This window comes from Anolis carolinensis, chromosome 3 (assembly GCF_035594765.1).
Source record: "Anolis carolinensis isolate JA03-04 chromosome 3, rAnoCar3.1.pri, whole genome shotgun sequence".
In the NCBI taxonomy this organism is placed as follows: Eukaryota; Metazoa; Chordata; class Lepidosauria; order Squamata; family Dactyloidae; genus Anolis; species Anolis carolinensis.
The window spans coordinates 104,813,209-104,834,825 of NC_085843.1; positions in this window are offsets into that span (position 1 = coordinate 104,813,209).

Consider the following 21,617-nt stretch of genomic DNA (forward strand, 5'->3'; position numbering starts at 1 on the left):
CAGTTCTGGGCCGAAATAGAGGGCTACATGAAGAAGGTAGCTTCGTAGCAGAAGTGCTCGACAAGGTATCAATAATCATGGTAGGACACTCTCTAATTAAATTAAAAGGACAGACAAATCAACCCCCAAGAATTAGTCGTCGAAGGCCCTCTGGAAAAGCCAGGTTTTAAGGCTTTTTCGAAAGGCAAGGAGGGTGGGGGCCTGTCTAATCTCCCTCGGGAGTGAATTCCAAAGGCGGGGGGCCACAGCGGAGAAGGCCCTCTCTCTCGTCCCCACCAACCGCAACTGCAAAGGTGGTGGAAGCGAGAGGAGAGCCTCCCCCGAAGAGCGAAGAGATCGTGAAATCATCTCACTTCAAAAAAAAAAAAGTCTTCCCATTATTTTTAAGGAATAACTTCATATCTGAAATTATTTGGCACTGAAATGAAAATAGGTGAAAGACCACACGTTTTGGCTGAAGTCTTGGCTGACATTCAATTTCTGTTAGGTTTCATTAAAATCAGTGGAAGAATCTATTAGCTGAGAAACCTTTTTTTTAAAAAAAGAAATGACAGAAGGGACTCTAACAGTCTCAAATCCCACTTATTATTTGAGTGTAAATAACAATTTGTTGCCCTTTTTTGTCAGAAAAAGTGTTCTAGGAAATGTTTTCCCTTTACATTGTCAACATGCATCGGTCCACCTCCTCCAACTTGCCATAATGTATTCATTAATTCCTCTAATATTTCACAATTCTCTTTGTTGCTTTGCACATGCATGTTAAACGTGGACTTTTTTAAAAAAGAAAAAAGAATCCTGGTTGGTTTTATTCTGTATAAAGTCTAAAAGTATACTTGGATTCAGAATACCAGTGGTGTACATGTACAATAGTATATTATCAGTGAGGCTTAACTGCTAAGACAAATGTTTTCACGTTATCCTGGCTGTTTTTATGGATTTTACAGCAGATTGCTTTCTGTTATGGTTTCTTGCTGATATAATAAAATAAAAATAAAAACACTGAGTATGGGTCACTAGAATACTATGAGGTCTAGAAAAGCTACAAGAAGATAAAGATTGTCCAGTTAGAGGTATGAATATAAAAAAATTAAAGAGGAAATTATTAGGAAAAGAGACTCACATTCTGCTTAGGAAAGCTTTGCCCATCTAGATTTATTTTATGTTAATGCAGTTCTATAATCCCTCACCATTGCCAATGCAGGATGAAGAAAATGGTAGACTGAAATATCTTCATAGCCTAATGTTCTCCACCTAAGGCCTTAAGCAACATGACCTGTACCCATAATTATCACCACTGTCAACATAATTTCCATTCCAGATACCAATTCCATTACTATCCTCATTCAATTCAACTAGGAAATTTCTGTTAACTCTGGATGGAACTGTGGCTGTTCAAAACAATGTCAGTCAACTTGATGCATGCATGTTTTGGACATAACTCTTATCATTGGTATGCAGCTTAGAATTTATTGGAAAAGTAGTCCAAAACATATAGTGGACACTATACATGACTTTGGTTTTAAATCTTTGGTTTTAAATCTGAATGTCAGCAATGAAATACACATGCCAGTAATTTTTTAAGTTAATATATCATGCCCACCTAATTATTCTTCAAATTTAAAAGATTGGGAGGAAAACATACAGATAACAAAACACATTTTTTCAGTATGACACATGTTTCAACAACACAAACAGTGTGCCCAAATGATGAATTTATTAATCAGAGAAAAAGACAACAGTTTACGGTACCTCTATATGACATTCAAACAAACTCCCATTTAGAAACAGCGTAACTTACTTTAATCCTTCTTTTTATCAATATTGGTTTTCAGTTCATCGGTAAACACCATTTTGAACCTTCTTATTTAGAAGCCAAGTTCAACTACTAGCATAGAGAATTTAACAGATTCCTTTACGGGCATATTTTGTTCCATCAAGTGAACAGATCACATCTTAGCCTTAAGATTTATCAAGCAAATATTCCTTCAATATTGCAAAGAGAGATCTCCCCATAATTCCAGTGGAGAATGACTTTTCAAACATTCAGCTTTATACATATTACCATTTATTGTACAGGAAGCATTCCATATAATGACCAGGAGGACATAGAAAAATCCCAGAGAATACATATTTTGTCAGACTGGGGAAAGTGAAATCGCAGGTACTGGTCCAATTGGTATGGAGTTCATACTCTACAGAAACTGGGTATCCCATCAGCTGCCATGCAATGTGAAAAATATTTTGAGTCTAATCAAAATAGGTATTTTTGAATTAAACTGTTAACTATTTATTAACAAAGACTTTTAAGTCCTCCACAATTCAATACTGAATTGATATAATTTATATATCACAAAGCATGTAGTATCTTGATCTGAAAGTTTATTTGTACTATAATTGGATAACGTATCAACATTTTTTGAACTAGTTCATGAGATGGTTTATTATTGCTTAGCAATAAGCAGAAGAATTTACAAACAGAAGAAGGCTCTTTATCATGATTTGTATCTCAGGTATTTGGCCACAATACATTTTGAAATTAAATAGGAACAGGAACACTGTATGCAGCGTTGTTCACATGGGAGAAAGTGAGAATTAAATATGTTGATTTAATCCAGTTGTTTATAATACAATTTTCTGCACTGGATGCAAATGTTGGGAAATGGCACTGCACAAAAATACTTAAAACAGAAGGAAACATTAATATAATAGACTGGCATCTCCTATTCGAGAGAAGTCTTAAGTCATTAAAAATGCACAAAGATGTTGATTACCAGTAGTTGACCTTCCACATTTATTTCGGTGAGAGACAGTTTAATGTACATAGAGATAACAGACCTTTGTCGAACAGACAATGCACAACAAGAGTGAGATGTGAGATTTATGAAGCTGAATGTTTGGGGTGTCATTCTGCACAGGATGTATAGGAAGATCTCTCCTTTAAAGGTTTTAATGCATTTAGGCCCTTTTCATGCCAAGGGTCTAGCCAAAGTTAGTAGGTTTTTATGAGTATATATACATACTGGAATCATAGAATCATAGAATCATAGAATAGTAGAGTTGGAAGAGACCTCAAGGGCCATCTAGTCCAACCCCCCGCTAAGAAGCAGGAAATCGCATTCAAAGCACCCCCGACAGATGGCCATCCAGCCTCTGCTTAAAAGCCTCCAAAGAAGGAGCCTCCACCGCGGCCCGGGGGAGAGAGTTCCACTGCCGAACAGCCCTCACAGTGAGGAAGTTCTTCCTGATGTTCAGGTGGAATCTCCTTTCCTGTAGTTTGAAGCCATTGTTCCGTGTCCTAGTCTGCAGGGCAGCAGAAAATAAGATTGCTCCCTCCTCCCTATGACTTCCCCTCACATATTTGTACATGGCTATCATGTCTCCTCTCAGCCTTCTCTTCTGCAGGCTAAACATGCCCAGCTCTTTAAGCCTCTCCTCATAGGGCTTGTTCTCCAGACCCTTAATCATTTTAGTTGCCCTCCTCTGGACGCTTTCCAGCTTGTCAGCATCTCCCTTCATCTGCGGTGCCCAAAACTGGACACAGTATTCCAGGTGTGGTCTGACCAAGGCAGAATAGAGGGGGAGCATGACTTCCCTGGATCTAGACGTTATTCCCCTATTGATGCAGGCCAAAATCCCATTGGCTTTTTTAGCTGCCGCATCACATTGTAGGCTCATGTTTAACTTGTTGTCCACGAGGACTCCAAGATCTTTTTCGCACACACTGCTGTCAAGCCAGGCGTCCCCCATTCTGTATCTTTGATTTCCATTTTTTCTGCCGAAGTGAAGTATCTTGCATTTGTCCCTGTTGAACTTCATTTTGTTAGTTTCGGCCCATCTCTCTAGTCTGTCAAGATCGTTTTGAATTCTGCTCCTGTCTTCTGGAGTGTTAGCTATCCCTCCGAGTTTGGTGTCATCTGCAAACTTGATGATCGTGCCTTCTAACCCTTCGTCTAAGTCGTTAATAAAGATGTTGAACAGAACCGGGCCCAGGACGGAGCCCTGCGGCACTCCACTTGTCACTTCTTTCCATGATGAAGACGACGCATTGGTGAGCACCCTTTGGGTTCGTTCGCTTAGCCAATTACAGATCCACCTAACCGTAGTTTTGTCTAGCCCACATTTTACTAGTTTGTTTGCCAGAAGGTCGTGGGGGACTTTGTCGAAGGCCTTACTGAAATCAAGAGACAAAAAAAGGGAAATGCAAAAGGGATCAGGAAATAATTTTCTTCATAATGTTTGTGTAATAATGACCAAGAGATATTATTTAGAGATATCAAACTAATTTCAAGTAACTTTGCTAGTTCAGCTACAACAAACTAACAGAACTGGTACTCCCTGTAAAACATTACTAACCCAGGAAGGCAAAGGGTTTCCCACCAAATAATGTGTTCCTAGATATATTGCAGAAATACATGAATCAGACCAGTGTGTCATCAGCCATACAATACATAGGTCTGTGGTCAAGAGAAAACAGGTTTGCACTTTCCTTTGCTGCAAAACAACCAGTCCCAGGAAATACAATAACAAACACAAAAAACTAAGGAAAGTAAAAAAGAGAAGTCTAGATCGAAGATGCTCAGTCAAAGTAAGTGAAATGCTGATCTGAACACCCACATGGTGACAATCCAAGGAAACATGGGAGAGGGGGGACCAGGCTTTAAGGTAGCCTCTGACTCAAAACCCCATGACATACTATGTCCCAGTGCTCTGTGCCACATGGAACAACCCTGACTTCTGAACATGAAAGCTATACTTTCCCCCATATTGCCATTTATCCCACAGGTCCAGTTACATAGGATAAGAGGTCTGCTAATCAGAACCATTGTAAAATAACGAGACAATAGCCTACTGAACCCAACCAGCCATACACTGCAGATACAAATCTACATCCAAACTACTGAATATTATTATAGATGACTCCAAAAATCTCAAAGTCTCAATGCTTAAATAGCCTAAAAGTACTTTAGGCAAGATCTACTAGTGGACATATCCTGAAAACAGCAAGATCTAGTCAGACTAAAAAGAGGGAATAGTTTCTCCTTACTTTAGTCCTCCATATATCCCTAGTACCAATTAGTAGATGCAAGGAGATGCTACAAAACCAGCTGGAGACAATTTTGGAATAGCAGAAAAACAACAGAAGAAAATTCCAAAGGTGTCACCAGCAGAACTCCCAAATATTTTGAAAAAGAATCTGTATAACCCTTGATGCTCAAGGTGCCTAAAAGAAATAACAAAAATACAATAAAAATGTAATACAATAATATTCAATAAAACTACCACGAATTACAAAATTTAAAAAAACACAAAAACAAACTAGGTAAAATAAAAATTAAATAAATAAAAACAACAATCCGTTGAAATGAACTAAGGTACATTTGAAGACAACCCCCCCCCCCAGGCGAGGATATTTATTTATGTATTTATTGAACTTTTGTACTGCCACCCAAGACAATAGACAAATAAATACTAATTAAAACAATATAGAGATAGATTTTTTTTTAAAAAAACAATCATTAAAATATCCTTATGAAACTCCTAAAAGAGTATTAAAAATTCTGGAATCTATAATTTATAAAACACAAACTGATTTTGTCCTGAAAATATTTGGTGAAATCCATTATCCAATGTATGTTTGCAATTAGATTCTCCATGTTACCTTTCTTTTCCTTTTCTCGTTTCCTTTTCTCTTGAGTGCAACTTCTATTTCACTCCAGTTGTAGGTTTATCTCCATATGGTTCTTCCTTGGATGAATCTGCCATCCTTTCCTCTATTTTACATAGTTTTTCAGTATGTTCATTCCATCATCTTTAATTTAAGTATTTTTTTAAAAGTAAAACACAAAACAAAACACAGACATTAGATATATAAAGCTACCAAGACTATGCTACAACTAAACAACTATTTTAAAAACTATGAACTATCATCTTATTTGTATTTGGTGATGTCATTTGTTCCCTTAATGGTCATAGATCATCCCACTGTTATTTACATTTCCCTTTGATTTCTTAGATCTTGTGGAAGATCCCTCTGGTTCTTTTTCTTCTTCTTTTTTTTTGTTATTGTGATCTTCTGACAAGTTTCCAGGCTCAATTCAAGGTGCAGATTATTACCTATAAAACCCTATATGCTTTGGTCCAGCCTATCTTTGAGACCGCATCTGTTTCTATGAACCAGCACGGGCTTTGAGATTGGCAGGGGAGACCCTTCTCTTGGTCCCACCACCACCTTAAGCACAGTTGGTGGGGAGGAGAGAGAGGGTCTCATCTGTGGTGGCTCCCCAGCTCTGAAATACCCTCCCAAAAGAGATTAGGTTAGCCCCACCCTTCAATCCTTCCAATACAACCTGAAAACATGGATTTTCAAACAAGCTTTTGACCTTGAGTAGGTTGAAATGGGCTCATATGAGTTTGTCACTCTGACACTTTAGTTGTGAATTGATGGCAGCTAGTTTTGTTCTGTGATTTTAAAATTCTGTTATGTGTTGACATACAGACATCACACTGGCAACAAAGGTCTGCATAGTTAAAGCAATGGTATTCCCCATAGTAACCTATGGATGCGAGAGCTGGACCATAAGGAAGGCTGAGCAAAGGAAGATAGTGTCAGGACCCAGGCTGCAGAGCACCAATAACCATGCGCAGAGACCAGAATCTATCTAATATCTTTATTATGGAAATATATAAAGTCAATAAAAACAAGTGAAGAATATAGTTCAGAAGCAGACCTTTCAGATGGGGTCAAATATAGTCCAGAAATGTATTGTCCAATATAAGATATTAAAGTTCAAAGTTATAATCCACTTGACCAAAACACACACTTTGCCGAGCAAAGTGTGGGGAAATGACAGAGTCTTTAAGGTCCAAGGTAGCTTGACAACAAGGCTGGAAAATAGACTTGATTCTTGGCTAGATCAAAACTTGAAACGAGGCAAACATGAAACATGAACTGAGTCCAAAGAAGTCTGTGAAACAAGGCAAGGCTGGAAACTTGATCCGTGAAACAAGGCAACGCTGGAAACTCGATCCGGGAAACAAGGAACTGGGGTACGAAGTCCACACACGATCTCTCTCCTCAAGCTGAACAAATTGACTCCGCAAGGTTCCTCTTGCGGCAAAACCCCTATATAGGGTCTTGTTTTCCCGCCAACAGAACACTTTCCCTGGAGAACAAGAAGCGAAACCCAACTGTGTCCAGATGCATGACTCCTTAGAATTTCCCAAGGGAAGCAGACCTAATCAGCTAGTTGTTTGGCTGCGATTCTGAGGCTCCGGCGATTTGCCTCCCTGACTCCTCTATCTCTATTATAATTGTCCTTTCGGGAAAACGGGGGAGAATTCTGCCCAAGGCTTGTTTGGTTAACTTCCTGAGGACAAACATCCTCCAGGTGGAGAGGCTCCGATTCAAGCAGAACCGGTGTAAATCCCATGTTTTCCTCCTCGTCTGCCACAATAGTACTAGGAACGGGACTACAAGGCCCATGAGACATCACAGATAGACGCTTTTGAACTGTGAGAGTGCCTTGGACTGAAAGAAGATCCAAACAGTCCATACTCCAGGAAATAATGTCTGGCTGCTCACTCAAAAGAAGGATATTAGAGGCAAAGATGAAGTACTTTGGCCACATAATGAGAAGACAGGACAGCTTGGAAAAGATCATGATACTGGGGGAAATGGAAGGAAGAGAGGCCAACCAAGGGCAAGATGGATGGATGGCATCCTTGAAGTGACTGGCTTGACCTTGAAGGAACTGAGGGTGGCGACGGCTGACAGGAAGCTCTGGCATGGGCTGATCTATGAGGTCACGAAGAGTCAGAAGCAACTGAACATGTAAACAACAACATTGGGTTGATAGTGGTTGTTATAATTTTATGTGATATTATTTTATACTCATGTACCATTTTATATTATATGCTGCACCCTGGAGTGCCTTTGTAAGCCACCCGAATCCCTTTGGAGAGATGGTGGCAGGATACAAATAAAATTTATTAAGTTTATTATTCTATTTCTATACACTGATATTGTAGTACTTCTAGTTTTCCTTGTGCAAGTTGTCTAAGAGTCACAATTAGGCTTACTTTAATTTTTGATTTTAGAGATTTGTTGTCAGTGCTATAATCTGTTCCTGGTCCTGTTTTATGTAGGCTATTAGATTTCTGTATTGCCCATTAGGTGATGTCAATGTATATAGTAATCTCTGTGGTTGTGGTTGCTTGTAGAATGTGTCTGCAATGAACAAACTGCTAGTGTTGCAAAATTTAAACAGTTGCACTCCTACCTTATTTCTTGACCCTAGGCCAATTTTCCCCACAATCTATTATTCTGCTATTTTAGCATTCCAATCACTTATGATTAACAAAAAGTTAATTTATGCATTTCACATTCCTGTATGTTCTTATAATGCGTGCTGTGTAAACTTGCTCTTTCCTTTCATCACTGAACACATCAACATCTGAACATTGTTTCAGCTCATGTGCAGAGGCATAATTAACCATAGCCAGCCTTGTAGTGGTCCTCTGATCTGCCCAATTGGCTTGTTGAGTGCCATCTAATCTGAGAGTGTCATTTTCTGGCACTATTTCTGGTTTCATTTTAGATTGGCTCATGTGATAAGAGACATATAAAAAGCGTTCACTGCACTTCCTTCTATGTAATACTAAGATGTGTTAGCAATACTGTGCACTATACAGGAATGACTTGAGGTTAGTTGTGGTGCTACTGCTGTTGTCTCTGAGAGATCCTCTGCCAGTATCAGTTCCACTGTTGCCCAGTATCTGGCATATTTAGTCTGGATCTTTAGCAAAAGTCTGTCTAACATGAGAGATCCCTACAAGCAGCACTTCTACTGTCAGCATTTCCCCTTGCTCACAGGAGCATGTAATCTCACCACTGTGGAAAAGTAATGCTATCTAGGAATTAAGTGATAATGAATATGAAATTAAAATGACCAGGGATCTATACAAATTATGGATACTTAGTGCTGTTAATTTTATCTTCCATTTAATAATTTCCATGCACATTGAATATAAAAGTCCTTGCTATGGGGAAACATTCAGTAAAATAAAATAAAATTTCAATTATCCAAATTGTCAAGAGACCATTCAACACCATTTTGATAAAAATCAGAAATCTAAATAAAAGAAGAATATTACACATACTATACGTATGAGATTACACTGCCTGTTAAGTGTATTCACAGTGTATTTGAATGAATAATGTCTATATAAGATGCACACTTTAAAATATCTGATATTATACAGTAGTTTTGTAAAATATATCAAGTATAAATGCAGGATATATATATTGTCATATAGAAATGTTGTGTTGAGATCTTTTGGTGAAGGGCAACACACACACACACACACACACGTCATGCTATCCGTTTAAATGTGAGACCCCCCCCCCAGCAATATGTGGGTTAATACTCTTGTTTCATATTTTATTACTGTTTTATCTTTTTAATATTGCAATTTGTGTTATGTTGCTGTTTATTTTGTCCTTGTTTGGGCCTCTGCCCCATGTAGGCCGCTCTGAGTCCCCGCGGGGAGATATTGGCGGGGTATAAATAAAGTTTTATTTATTTATTTATTTATTTAATTTTATTATTATTATTATTTTCATCTGAACTTATCTACTGTATAATTTGACAAGGAACTGTGGAAACTGGCCATAAAAATGTGTTGGATATATTAATTAATTTTATTGAGTAATCTTTAAATCTAAGAGCTAAATTATGTGAACAAGTAAAATAAATAAACAGAATGAAAATATTGTAATTAAGGAATAGGCAAATGCCCTAATATGATTTTACTTACAAAACTTGGAATTACGTTTTCCTGGACTAAATATTTCCAGTACTTATGTTATTTATTCTGTTACACTTCAGGTTCGGGTAAAAATATTAATGTTTATTGCTGTTGTTCAATCACTCAGTTATTTCTGACTATTCATGACTTCATGGACCAGTCCATGCCAGAGCGCTCTGTCGGCCGTTGCCACCCCCAGTTCCTTCAAGGTCAAGCCAGTCTCTTCAAGGATACCATCCATCCATCTTGCCCTTGGTCGGCTTCTCTTCCTTTTTCCTTCCATTTTCCCCAGCATCATGATCTTTTCCAAGCTTTCCTGTCTTCTCATGATATGGCCAAAATACTTCATCTTTGCCTCTAATATCCTTCCCTCCAGTGAGCAGCCGGACATTATTTCCTGGACTATGGACTGGTTGGATCTTCTTCCAGTCCAAGGCACTCTCAGGATTTTCCTCCAGCACCAAAGTTCAAAAGCATCTACCTTCGCTCAGCCTTCTTTATGGTCCAGCTTTCGCATCCACAGGTTACTATGGGGAATACCATTGCTTTAACTATGCGGACCTTCATTACCAGTGTGATGTCTCTGCTCTTCTTGGCCATTGCTCTCCTCCCAAGAAGTAGACGTCTTCTGATTTCCTGGCTGCAGTCTGCATCAGCAGTGATCTTCGCACCTAGAAATATAAAGTCTGTCACTGCCTCCACGTTTTCTCCCTCTATTTCCTAGTTATCAATCAGTCTGGTTGCCATAATCTTGGTTTTCTTGATGCTTATCTGCAGCCCAGCATTTGCACTTTCTTCTTTCACCTTGGTGATAAGGCTCCTCAGCTCCTCCTCACTTTCAGCCAGAAGAGTGGTATCATCTGCATATCTAAGGTTGTTAATGTTTCTTCCAGCAATTTTAACTCTGGCTGTGGATTCATAAAGCCCTGCATGTCGCATGATGTGTTCTGCATACAAGTTGAATAGGTAGGGTGAAAGTATACAGCCCTGCTGTACTCCTTTCCCAATCTTGAACCAGTCTGTTGTTCCATGGTCTGTTCTTACTGTGACTACTTGGTATTTATACAGATTTCTCAGGAGACAGACAAGTTGACTTAGTATCCCCATACCACCAAGAACATGTCACAGTTTATTATGGTCCACAAAGCCGAAGGCTTTAGAATAGTCAATAAAGCAGAAGTAGATGTTTTTCTGAAACTCCCTGGCTTCCTCCATTATCCAGCAGATATTGGCAATTTGGTCTCTCGTTCCTCTGCCTTTTCTAAACCCAGCTTGGACATCTGGCAACTCTCGCTCCATGTATTGCTGGAGTCTGCCTTGCAGGATCTTGAGCATTACCTTACTGGCATGGGAAATAAGTGCCACTGTACAAAAGTCTGAGCATTCTTTAGCATTCCCCTTTTTTGGTATGGGGAGATAAATTAATTTTTGCAATCTGATGGCCATATTTGTTGGCATATGGCATGCATCACCTTGACAGCATCATCTTTCAAGATTTTAAATAACTCAGCTGGGATCCCATCATCTCCTGCTGCCTTGTTATTAGCAATGCTTCTTAAGGCCCATTCAACCTCACTCCTCAGGATGTCTGGTTCTAATTCACTCACCACACCGTCAAAGCTGTCCTCAATATTATTATCCTTCCTATACAGATCTTCTGTATATTCCCGCCACCTTTTCTTGATCTCTTCAGCTTCTGTTAGGTCCTTGCCATCTTTGTTTTTGCTCATGCCCATTTTTGCCTGAAATTTACCTCCAATGTTTCTGATTTTCTGGAAGAGGTCTCTTGTCCTTCCTATTCTATTAAGGATACAGCCACTTAATGATCATATAATGTGGCCTAAATTCTGTTTTGACAGTAGATAAGAAGCCTATTGCCAGTAAAATATATCTCCATTTTAATGATATTGTATTTGTCTGTCTGTGTAACCATGTTGTATCCTGCTTTTTACCGTAAGGAATGGTGGGAAATAATGAAAGATATTATTATTATTATTATTATTATTATTATTATTATTATTATTATTATTATTATTATTATTATATGAAACAGCAAACAAGATAGATAAGCTGGATTTCATATCACAAAATCACAAGTCAAACACTTCCCAAGTGTCTAGGACTGTGTGATGTATTTTTGGATGATGCACGCAGATCCCAGTAGGATGGCCTTTTGCAGTTGGCAGATTGTAATTTTGTTAATGTCTATTGTTTCCAAATGTCGGCTGAGATCTTTTGGCACGGTACCCAGTGTGCCCATCACCACCAGGACCACATGCACTGGTTTCTGCCAGCATCTTTGAAGTTCAATCTTGAGGTCCTGATAGCAGCTGAGTTTTTCCTGTTGTTTTTCGTCAATGCGACTGTCACCTGGGATGGCAACATCAATGATCCAAACCTTTTTCTTTTCCACAACTGTGATGTCTGGTGTGTTGTGTTCCAGAACTTTGTCAGTCTGGATTCGGAAGTCCCACAGTATCTTTGAGTGTTCATCTTCCAATACTTTTGCAGGTTTGTGATCCCACCAGTTCTTTACTGCTGGGAGGTGGTACTTGAGGCATAAGTTCCAATGAATAATTTGGGCCACATAGTTGTGCCTCTGCTGTGTAGTCTGTCTGTGCGATTTTCTTACAGCAGCTGAGGATATGATCAATGGTTTAGTCAGCTTTCTTGCACAGTCTGCATTTTGGGTCATCAGCTGATTTTTCGATCTTGGCTTTAATTGCATTTGTTCTGATGGCTTGCTCCTGGGCTGCAAGGATCAGGCCTTCTGTCTCCTTCTTCAGTGTCCCATTTGTGAGCCATATCCAGGTCTTCTCCTTATCAGCTTTTCCTTCAATTTTGTCAAAGAAAATAATAATAATAATAATAATAATAATAATAATAATAATAATAATTGACACAAAGACACAGTATGAACCAGCAAACGAGATATATATGCTGGATATATTATTATTATTATTATTATTATTATTATTATTATTATTATTATTATTATTATTATTATTATTGACTTGGGTTGATGTATGTATCCTGGTGATACAATTCATACAAACACAAATGAGGTATGGTGGTAGAAATAAGGTAAGGTATGGCAGTGCATGTTAATATCCTACTGCTGAAGTTCTGCTTCGGGAAGGGAAGAAACAAAATTGTGCAAATTTCAAGAGTAAATCTGCATACCAAGACCCTCATTCTCTGACATGCCATCTCAAATGGATCCTTCACTATAGTAGCCCAAGAATAGGGAGGAATAATGGCTGGAATAATAATGGCAAAAAAATGCGAGTAAAAGTTATCTTCTCTACCACTTGCCATGGTTACAGATGTCCATCAGGTTCAGTAAAGTGGTTATGGTATCACTATGGTACTCAGTATTATTCCCTATGGGATTTTTACTCAAGTGTTCTATTTTGCATCTCAATATTAAAAATTACAGGCTGTTTTAAAAAAGTACTTATTTATTTACTTTCCAAAACTGATATTTTTAAATACTCCCATCATATTTTAAAGGTATATCTTGCACTTTCAAGTAGTCATTTGAAAATGATAAATCTGGCTGTTTAAATTTTCAAATATTACTGAAATGCTGGTTCTGGTCTAACATTTGCATTGAAGAAAAGTGAGAGGCAGGTTTTTATTTTTTACTGTTTTCACAATAATGAAAAGTCTCCCTCAACCATGTGGCTTTTTGGAATGTTAAAATATTCATGGAAAAGAGGGAACACATTGGTCTCTTACCATAGCAAAGGTATTTATTTTTTTCTGTCTTCCTTGGAAGGCACAGAAAGCAGAAAGTATCAATCAAAGTGCTTGAGTGGCAGGCTGACTTGTATATATTTTGCCTTTACATAAAAATGTCTCATCACAAAGAAGAGTTTGTATATTTAGAATTGATCAAAATATGCAATTTAATAAAGTAAGAGAAAGACAACCAAACTAAACTTCTTGTTGTTGCTACTGAAAAATAGTGTTGTTGTCCAGGTATAAGCTCAATAAATAAGAATGAAATCAATGGCTTTTATTGGACAGTCTGACTAAAGGGTACAAACTGGAGATAACCTTCAAAGACTGGTTAGCCAAAAATTACAAGCTTTAACATGCTATTTATAATATCAAACCCTTCTTTTCTTAACATACAATTTCTAATTGGTTCTTTGCAAAATATTTCTTACTCTACTTAATATGAAAAATGATATACTGTAATCAGCATCTGTGCATGCCTATCTCACTATACAAACTCATTTTCACCAAAGGCTACATCAGCCTTATAGTTGCCTTCAAAGGGCTATGGAGAAGCCATGGTTTCAGATGGCCAATAATATTTTTTTATATAGAAGTTGGTGTTTTTTAAAAAGTTTTTACCAAATTTGGGACCCCAGATGATTTTGAACAACAACTTCCATCACTTTTTATTTTCCACCAAGCAAACTGGGAATAATGGGAATTGCAACCTAACTACGCTTATGGCTCTAAGGTTGGGAAAGGTTAAAGGACATTTTAAAGTCAGATATCATATCCACAGTCCTTGTATCTGAATTCAAACCCCACTATTGTGACCGAACAGAACAAACTACCACTGGCTGATCACAATTACCATAAACTCTAGTCATGATGTCTAATGATAAGAAATCCGTTCTAGCCCAGCATCTCTTTACTGACTCTTGCAATAAAGCTAACTGATGGGCAGTTACATCTTTTTGGACATTTTGTGACTCAAACTTCTGTTAACATGGACAATAGTAGGGAATAGGAGCTGAAGTCATCTAGGAGGGCTGAAATTTGATCAAACCTACAAATCCTTCCAGACATTGGAGGTCACTGTGGAGAATGCAGTCCCTGTATGTTGTACCTTGTCCAGCCAGTAGAGGGGCTGGCAAGAACATATACTAATATGCATGTTAGCATAGCTTTGCCCCATTTCCAATTCTGCACATAGTTCCAATTCTAACTACAGAAGGCAATACTTAGTGGAACTGGTCTGCAAACCGAATCCAAGACACTGAATGATAGGGAGGAGATCTGCCAGACTCACCTCTGTGCCATATAGTGTGGTGAAAGATTAACAAAAACGGGAGTTAGTGACAAGAATAGCAGGATCCCCAATGATATCCAAGGGATCCTGAAAAGTTAATCTACCCAAAGTAAGAAGATGCAAGACATATATATATATATATATATATATATATATATATATATATATTATGAAGAATGTAGCAGTGTTAAGGCAGGAAGTGTTAGATAGGGCTTTCCGTTTTCTATTTCTTAACTTTCTTATCTTCTATGTTTCTACATCCTCTATATCAGATTATCTATTCATTTTTAAAGACTAGATAAGTAATGATTTTTTTTCTTTTTAAAAAACATCATAGTAATGTTTTTGGGTATTAGACAACAATGGAAGAAGCCGATAATATAATATTTTTTAAAAAATTCCCTACTCCAAATTTATTCCTGTACCCCTCCCTATCCCTAAGCAAAACAAAACAGATTTTATTGAACTTTTTATTAAAACTAGGAAAACAAAATTCTATAATGATGGAAAGGCAATAGTCTGAAGTTGAAAAACAGGCTGATAAGGCTATTGTTTGGTATCTTCAGAAGTTATTCATTTGTAGTGATCCCATTATCACATGTTATAAGAAAGTATTGGCAATATTCTTAATCACTGCATTAGACCAAGAATTTCCAATTGGTCCTTCTCTGCAATGCTTCCCATCACTTTCTACCAAAGAGTGTCTTGCTGATCTATAGGTTATCACAGTCTTGTAAATAAGCCCAATAAAGCTCCTAGTCTGCAAAATAATTTATTAGCTGGTTAAGAGGATTGTAGTCTGCATTTTCCATACAGTGGAGGAGGCGTAATTCCTTCTTTCATGTAGAGGGTGAAAATAAGGATAATAAACAAACAAGCAAGGCCTTATATCAAATAGACAGATACATCCTCTCCTCTTCAGCTAAGATGCTGAATTTTCATAATGCTCATGAATGAATTCCCCTCCAATTCCACAGCAAACAAAGCAAGTGGACAGAAAAGGGATGGATATGCCTCAACTCTGCTACTCCTTCTTCTCACCACCATGGTTAAATTACTATAGACTCATAGTTAAAATCATGGCTTTGTGGTACTATTCATCCTACTAATCAAAGTTAAATGATGTGGGCATCAAAAATATTTAGTTTTTCTTTATGCATTTCTTGTGGCTTCAATATTGAGGGGGATATATCCCACATGTTGACCACAACTACAGGATCCTTATGTTCACTTGATTCTATTCCTTCAGGTCCTAATTTGAATGGAGGTTCTACTTATGTTGCTGGATGCAAATATCACTGATTTATTAAGTTTGCCAGATGAGAGGAACATTTCACTGAAGCTCAACTGAAAGTAAGTAAAAGCTCCCTTATAATCTCTCTACTCTACAAAGTTAGATCAGGAAAATAAAATTCCATATGTAATATCAGACCTGCACAACATATAGCTCACGGGCCACTTGCAGCCCACAAAAAAATTAGGCAACCCAAAAAGGCTTTCATTCAGTTTCTGGTGAACTCATGCTTTCTTGGTCCAGGAGCCACCTGTGTAGGGGCCAGAGAATTCTTTGGGGAGCAGAGGTGGCAGTGGCAGCTACAGGGAAGCTGCAAGCTAAGAAGAGCCAGCATGCTTGGGCGAAGCCAAGACCACAGTACCCATGCTCCTTCCATGGGCCTGGGAGCCTTGCTCAATTGCTGTGGTGAACCACAATATTTTGGCTGCCGGATCGAAAAACCAAATTTTGCCCACCCAAATTTGGGAGGATCTCAAAAATGGTTTGGGGAGCCACTGAAATCCGGCCACCAAAAGCAGCACAGTGTTTAACCCAATTGTACACCCCTACTCCTTACTGATACAGGGTTTTGCAGGGCTGCTTAATGCCATCTAAAGCACATAGATATGAATTGAGTACAAACTGTGTCATATTTAGTTTTGCCCTGATGTGCTCCTTTTTAGAGGCACATGATTATGATCTGAAAGCCCAGTTGTTACCAGAAAAAGTGGAAAACAGATATGTTCTTAGTTTAGATATATGGATGTGAACATCATTCTGAGTATCTCTGTGGCATTCTCATTTTACCCCATGGCTTGCATTTCACTGTTGTTGTTTTTTAAGTGTGCATTTTTATGTGCATTTTCTCTCCAAAATGTACACATTTTTAGCTAGGTACATTTTTGAAATACAGTAGAGTCTCACTTATCCAAGACTCGCTTATCCAAGGTTCTGGATTATCCAAGGCATTTTTGTAATCAATGTTTTCAATATATCATGATATTTTGGTGCTAAATTCGTAAATACAGTAATTACAACATAACATTACTGTGTATTGAACTACTTTTTCTGTCAAATTTGTTGTATAACATGATGCTTTGGTGTTTAATTTGTAAAATCATGACCTAATTTGATGTTTAATAGACTTTTCCTTAATCTCTCCTTATTATCCAAGATATTCACTTATCCAAGGTTCTGCCGGCCCATTTAGCTTTGATAAGTGAGACTCTACTGTATATAAATTGAGGGGTTTATATATATATTTTTCTCCAAAACACATTGCCAGTCCTTCCAATATGAAAGAGGTTTAAAAGTCTTAGGAGGCATGAAATTACTATTTCTGATGGAAAAATGAGTCTATTTTCCATATGAAATTATATAAATTCAAACATTGATTTCTAGCCACTACCTAACCTTTTTTCAGGAGTGTTTCAATATGAGTTTTAAACTGGCTTTAAAATTTGACCAGATATAACAGAAAACAAGAGGTCAATTCTTTCCAACAATTCTTTTCAATTCTTTTCTTTGTACTTTGGGGATAATATTTTGTTAGGCTTACGTGTTCATGACATGATGTTACAAGTAAAAAGCATAGCTGTTTATGCTCTCTACCAAGATTTAAATTCAATTTTGATCTTTAAAAAATGAGGAGAAAGTAAAAGATACTATGAGAAATATGATTCAGAGAAATACTAGAAAAAATCTATAGGTGAGCAACTGACGAACCATCCTGATGCCAAGTTCTACATTTGGTTCACTTCCATATGACAGATTCTGAAAACCACCACAAGAAGTGTTTGATTTCAAAGCTTTGGCCTTATACAAAGACATTGAGGTAAAGTCAGTGTGTCCCAACAATGTCTTCTCTCTCATCATTAATACAATGAATATATGGTGGAAAGCTTGCTTGCTAAGAACAACATTTTCATTATCTGGAATAAATAAAATATTTCCTGCCATCCATATTATCTTATGAATATGGATTTTTTAATGAAAAAAATAATGTTGGTACAGACCATATTTATAAAAAGATACCTGAAGTGGTACTTTAAAATATTGACAGTTAGCTTCCACAAAGAAAGCAGCCATGAACAATAAATCCTCCATCCTTTCATTGCCACGTAATTTAAATATTACTGACACAGATGTTTGTATATATAATTGAAACATTAATTTGGCTTTAGATTTCCCAGGAGAGTTTGTAGAAGGCTCAGACACTTGAAAGAAGAGAAACTATTCTACAAAGTGATTACAAAGAAGCAGCACAAGCAATTAAACAATCTGAAACTTTGTTAAATTGTTTGTGAGTCTTTTAGATCCTTAATTGATTCCTAGCTCATTTATTAAAGAGAAGAGTGTCTCTTTCATTTTGAACAGAAGTCTCCACAAAGAAATAAAGAACTTATCTTTCATCTCAAAATGTTCATGTGAGCCTATACTGGCCCGCCTTTCTTTTGCTTAGCATCTTCATAATATTATCAGATTTATTGATATTGATTAGTAATCTTTATTTAGGGAGAACATTTTCTTGGCTTGGAATCAAAGTCTCAGCAAAAGTATTGTGTTAGAAAATTATTTCAGAGGACCCATTCCACCCATTCAAATAACTTGCTGTACTTATATTCTTTTCGTGCTTTACAAACTAAATATGACTGTCCTGATTTGCCATGTCGTAACTCTAATGTATTCCATCAAAACTCACTTTTTGGGCTGCTGTAGAATTTTTTTCATATTAATTGAAAGCCCCCCAAATCCACCTCATATGCCATGCAGTCCTCCCATGCCAGCACAGTCATTTCTTACTTATCAGAGTGGAGGTCCCTGCAGGTGCCTGTCACAGCATGTCCTGCTAAAGGAAGATATCTGGATGTGTCATCACTGATCTACTAGGGTTGTCCAAAAATTCGTTATGATTCTTATATCGGAATTATTTCGAATTGTTCTCGCTTTTTGAATCGAGTTTTGAGACATTGTCCTTGGGTGCAACTGGCAATGTAATTCGAACCATCGTTGGCCCATTCTCTAATTGTGTCTTAATGTTTCGTTAAATTTCACCTCCCCCCAATTTTTTTTAATATATTTAAAACATATTTTTTTTAAAAAAATTTGTTTCTGCAACCTACCTTGAATGGGAGCCTAGCGCAGCCTAAAATGGCTGCCGCTCCCAGGCCAATCAGATGCTTCCACGATGGATAGAAAGGTGGGGGCTAGCGTCCTCTGCGTCCACATGGAAGATCTCCATAAAAGCCCCTTCCCTAGCCCTGGCGAGCTATTTTGGGGCTGGGTTTCCAAGCTGCTTGCATTGAGGGAGAGAGGGTGAAGTTCTGGCTGTAGAGAGACAGAGGGGTTTGGGTCTGGTAAGGGTTTGGGCTTTTGTTGCTGGTTCGAGATTGTGCATTTTTTTGGGTAATAAATATTGCATTGGCTTGGGGCTTGTGGGATCTGGCAAAGAGTCCTTGCTTGAAAAGAGGCATTAGGCAATTTATAGTTTCCAAAGGACGTGGGCACTCCTGCCAAGGCATTGCTTGGCGTCCGCTCCGTTTCTAATCTCAACCCTTGGGCTGAGTTTTATTTATGCAATCACAAGGTCAGACATTGATTTGATTCAATAGAGGGTCCACAGCAATTTATAGTTTCCAAAGGACGTGGCACTCCTGCCAAGACATTGCTTCCCTCACGCTCCATTTCTATTCCCAAGCCTTGGGCTGAGTTTTATTTCTGCAATCACAAAGTCAGACATTGATTTGATTCAATAGAGGGTCCACAGCAATTTATAGTTTCCAAAGGACATTGCCAATCCTCTCAAGGCATTGCTTGGCGTGTGCTGCGTTTTTAATCCAAAGTCCTCAGCCAGAGTTTCATTTTTGCAATCACAAGGTCAGCCAGTGGCACCATTGATCAAAAGGTTCAAAGGCAATTTATAGTTTCCAAAGGACAGTGGCACTCCTGCCAAGGCATTGCTTGGCGTGTGCTGCGTTTCCAATCCAAAGTCTACATAAGTAGAAGAGGGACTTTTACAGTGATAAGAACCCAATTGAACAGGAAATAAGACTTTCAAGCCAGGAACAGGTTTCTTCAAATATTGAAAAATAGTGTATTATAAAAAGTTATGAAAATTTGCCAAAAATCATAGGAGACAGGAAACGTTCTGCAATTTGTTGAGCAAAGAGTGTTGAATGTGATCTCCAACTGTACCAAATTTGATGAGGATAGCTCAAGAAATGAGGGCGGGAGAGCCCTGTAAAAGTCCCCCCCGGTTTCCTTTTTTGGGGGGGCGATTGCGCATGTGTGGCTGCCATTTTAGAAACATTAAGAATCATCACAAATTTTTGGAAATATCCGAAATTTTTGGGTGAAAAATTCGGAAATACTTTCTATATCGAAGCGCCGGCACCCCCTACTTTAGAAACGAGAATTGAAACATTTTTTTCCATCGATCGGACAAGCCTATGATCTACCCACTTTCTGACAACTGAGAAATGACCATATTGAAAGAAAGGGTTTCTGTATTGCTCATCAAGTAAGTCAGGAGTGGTGATAGCATTGGGAGGTTTAACTATGGAGATGTAGCTACATGAAATGCATACATCTCTCAGTGTAGGATCTCAAACTTGATAATTTACAGAATGAATATACAAATGATAAAGAATGGAGCTGTTCCATTCTGTACTACATAGCCAGATACTCATCCATTTTCTTATTTCCTCCAGTCCCTTCCTACTAGGAAGCACATCAAGGAGGTGCAGCAAAGAGAGTCCCAACTTCTGCTGACTGTACCATCAATCCCTGTAGGAAGAGGACTGGATGTGCCATCCTTCAGCACTCTGCTTGTTAGCACTGAAGAGCTCTATTTCTCAATGTAGCTGCTTGGATTGTAATGCAAGTTTTTGGGGTCAGATTGTAATTATGATATTTTAGCTATGTGTGTGATGCATGATTACAACATTGTTTGCCATTACTTATTCCTCAAATGATTATAGAGATATAAAATGGAGGTGAATATGACTGCATACTTTTTGCAGACCTTTAGTCGGTTCTAATCAAATTATTTTCCCCTTTGATTTCAATATAAATATTGAACCAAACCCAAATGATTCTTGTGCTATACTGCCACTGGAACGCAACTTTCTGTTCTCACATTCCTACAGCCCGATTAAAAATGTTCTGGAGGCTTACTCTGTTTTGCAGAATATGGCCTTGAGAGCACATGAAGTTGCATTGGGGATTGGTGATCATATCGCTATGGAGTCTACTAACAAAAGCATTTCTGTCAGTGGTTGATGTGCTCCAATGGTTTCAACTCATTGTTTGAATTTATCCCTAAATAACACTTTTTTATTTAAACAATGATTTCATTATTTGCATTCTGTAGTTTGCAATGTAGTTGGACATCAAAGCACAAGTTCCACACAAGAAAGAAAAGTGAAGTTCCAAAATGTCAGTTTAGCTTTGTGTCTGTAGATATGAGATAAAAAGTGATATTTTTAAAATATCAAATATGGG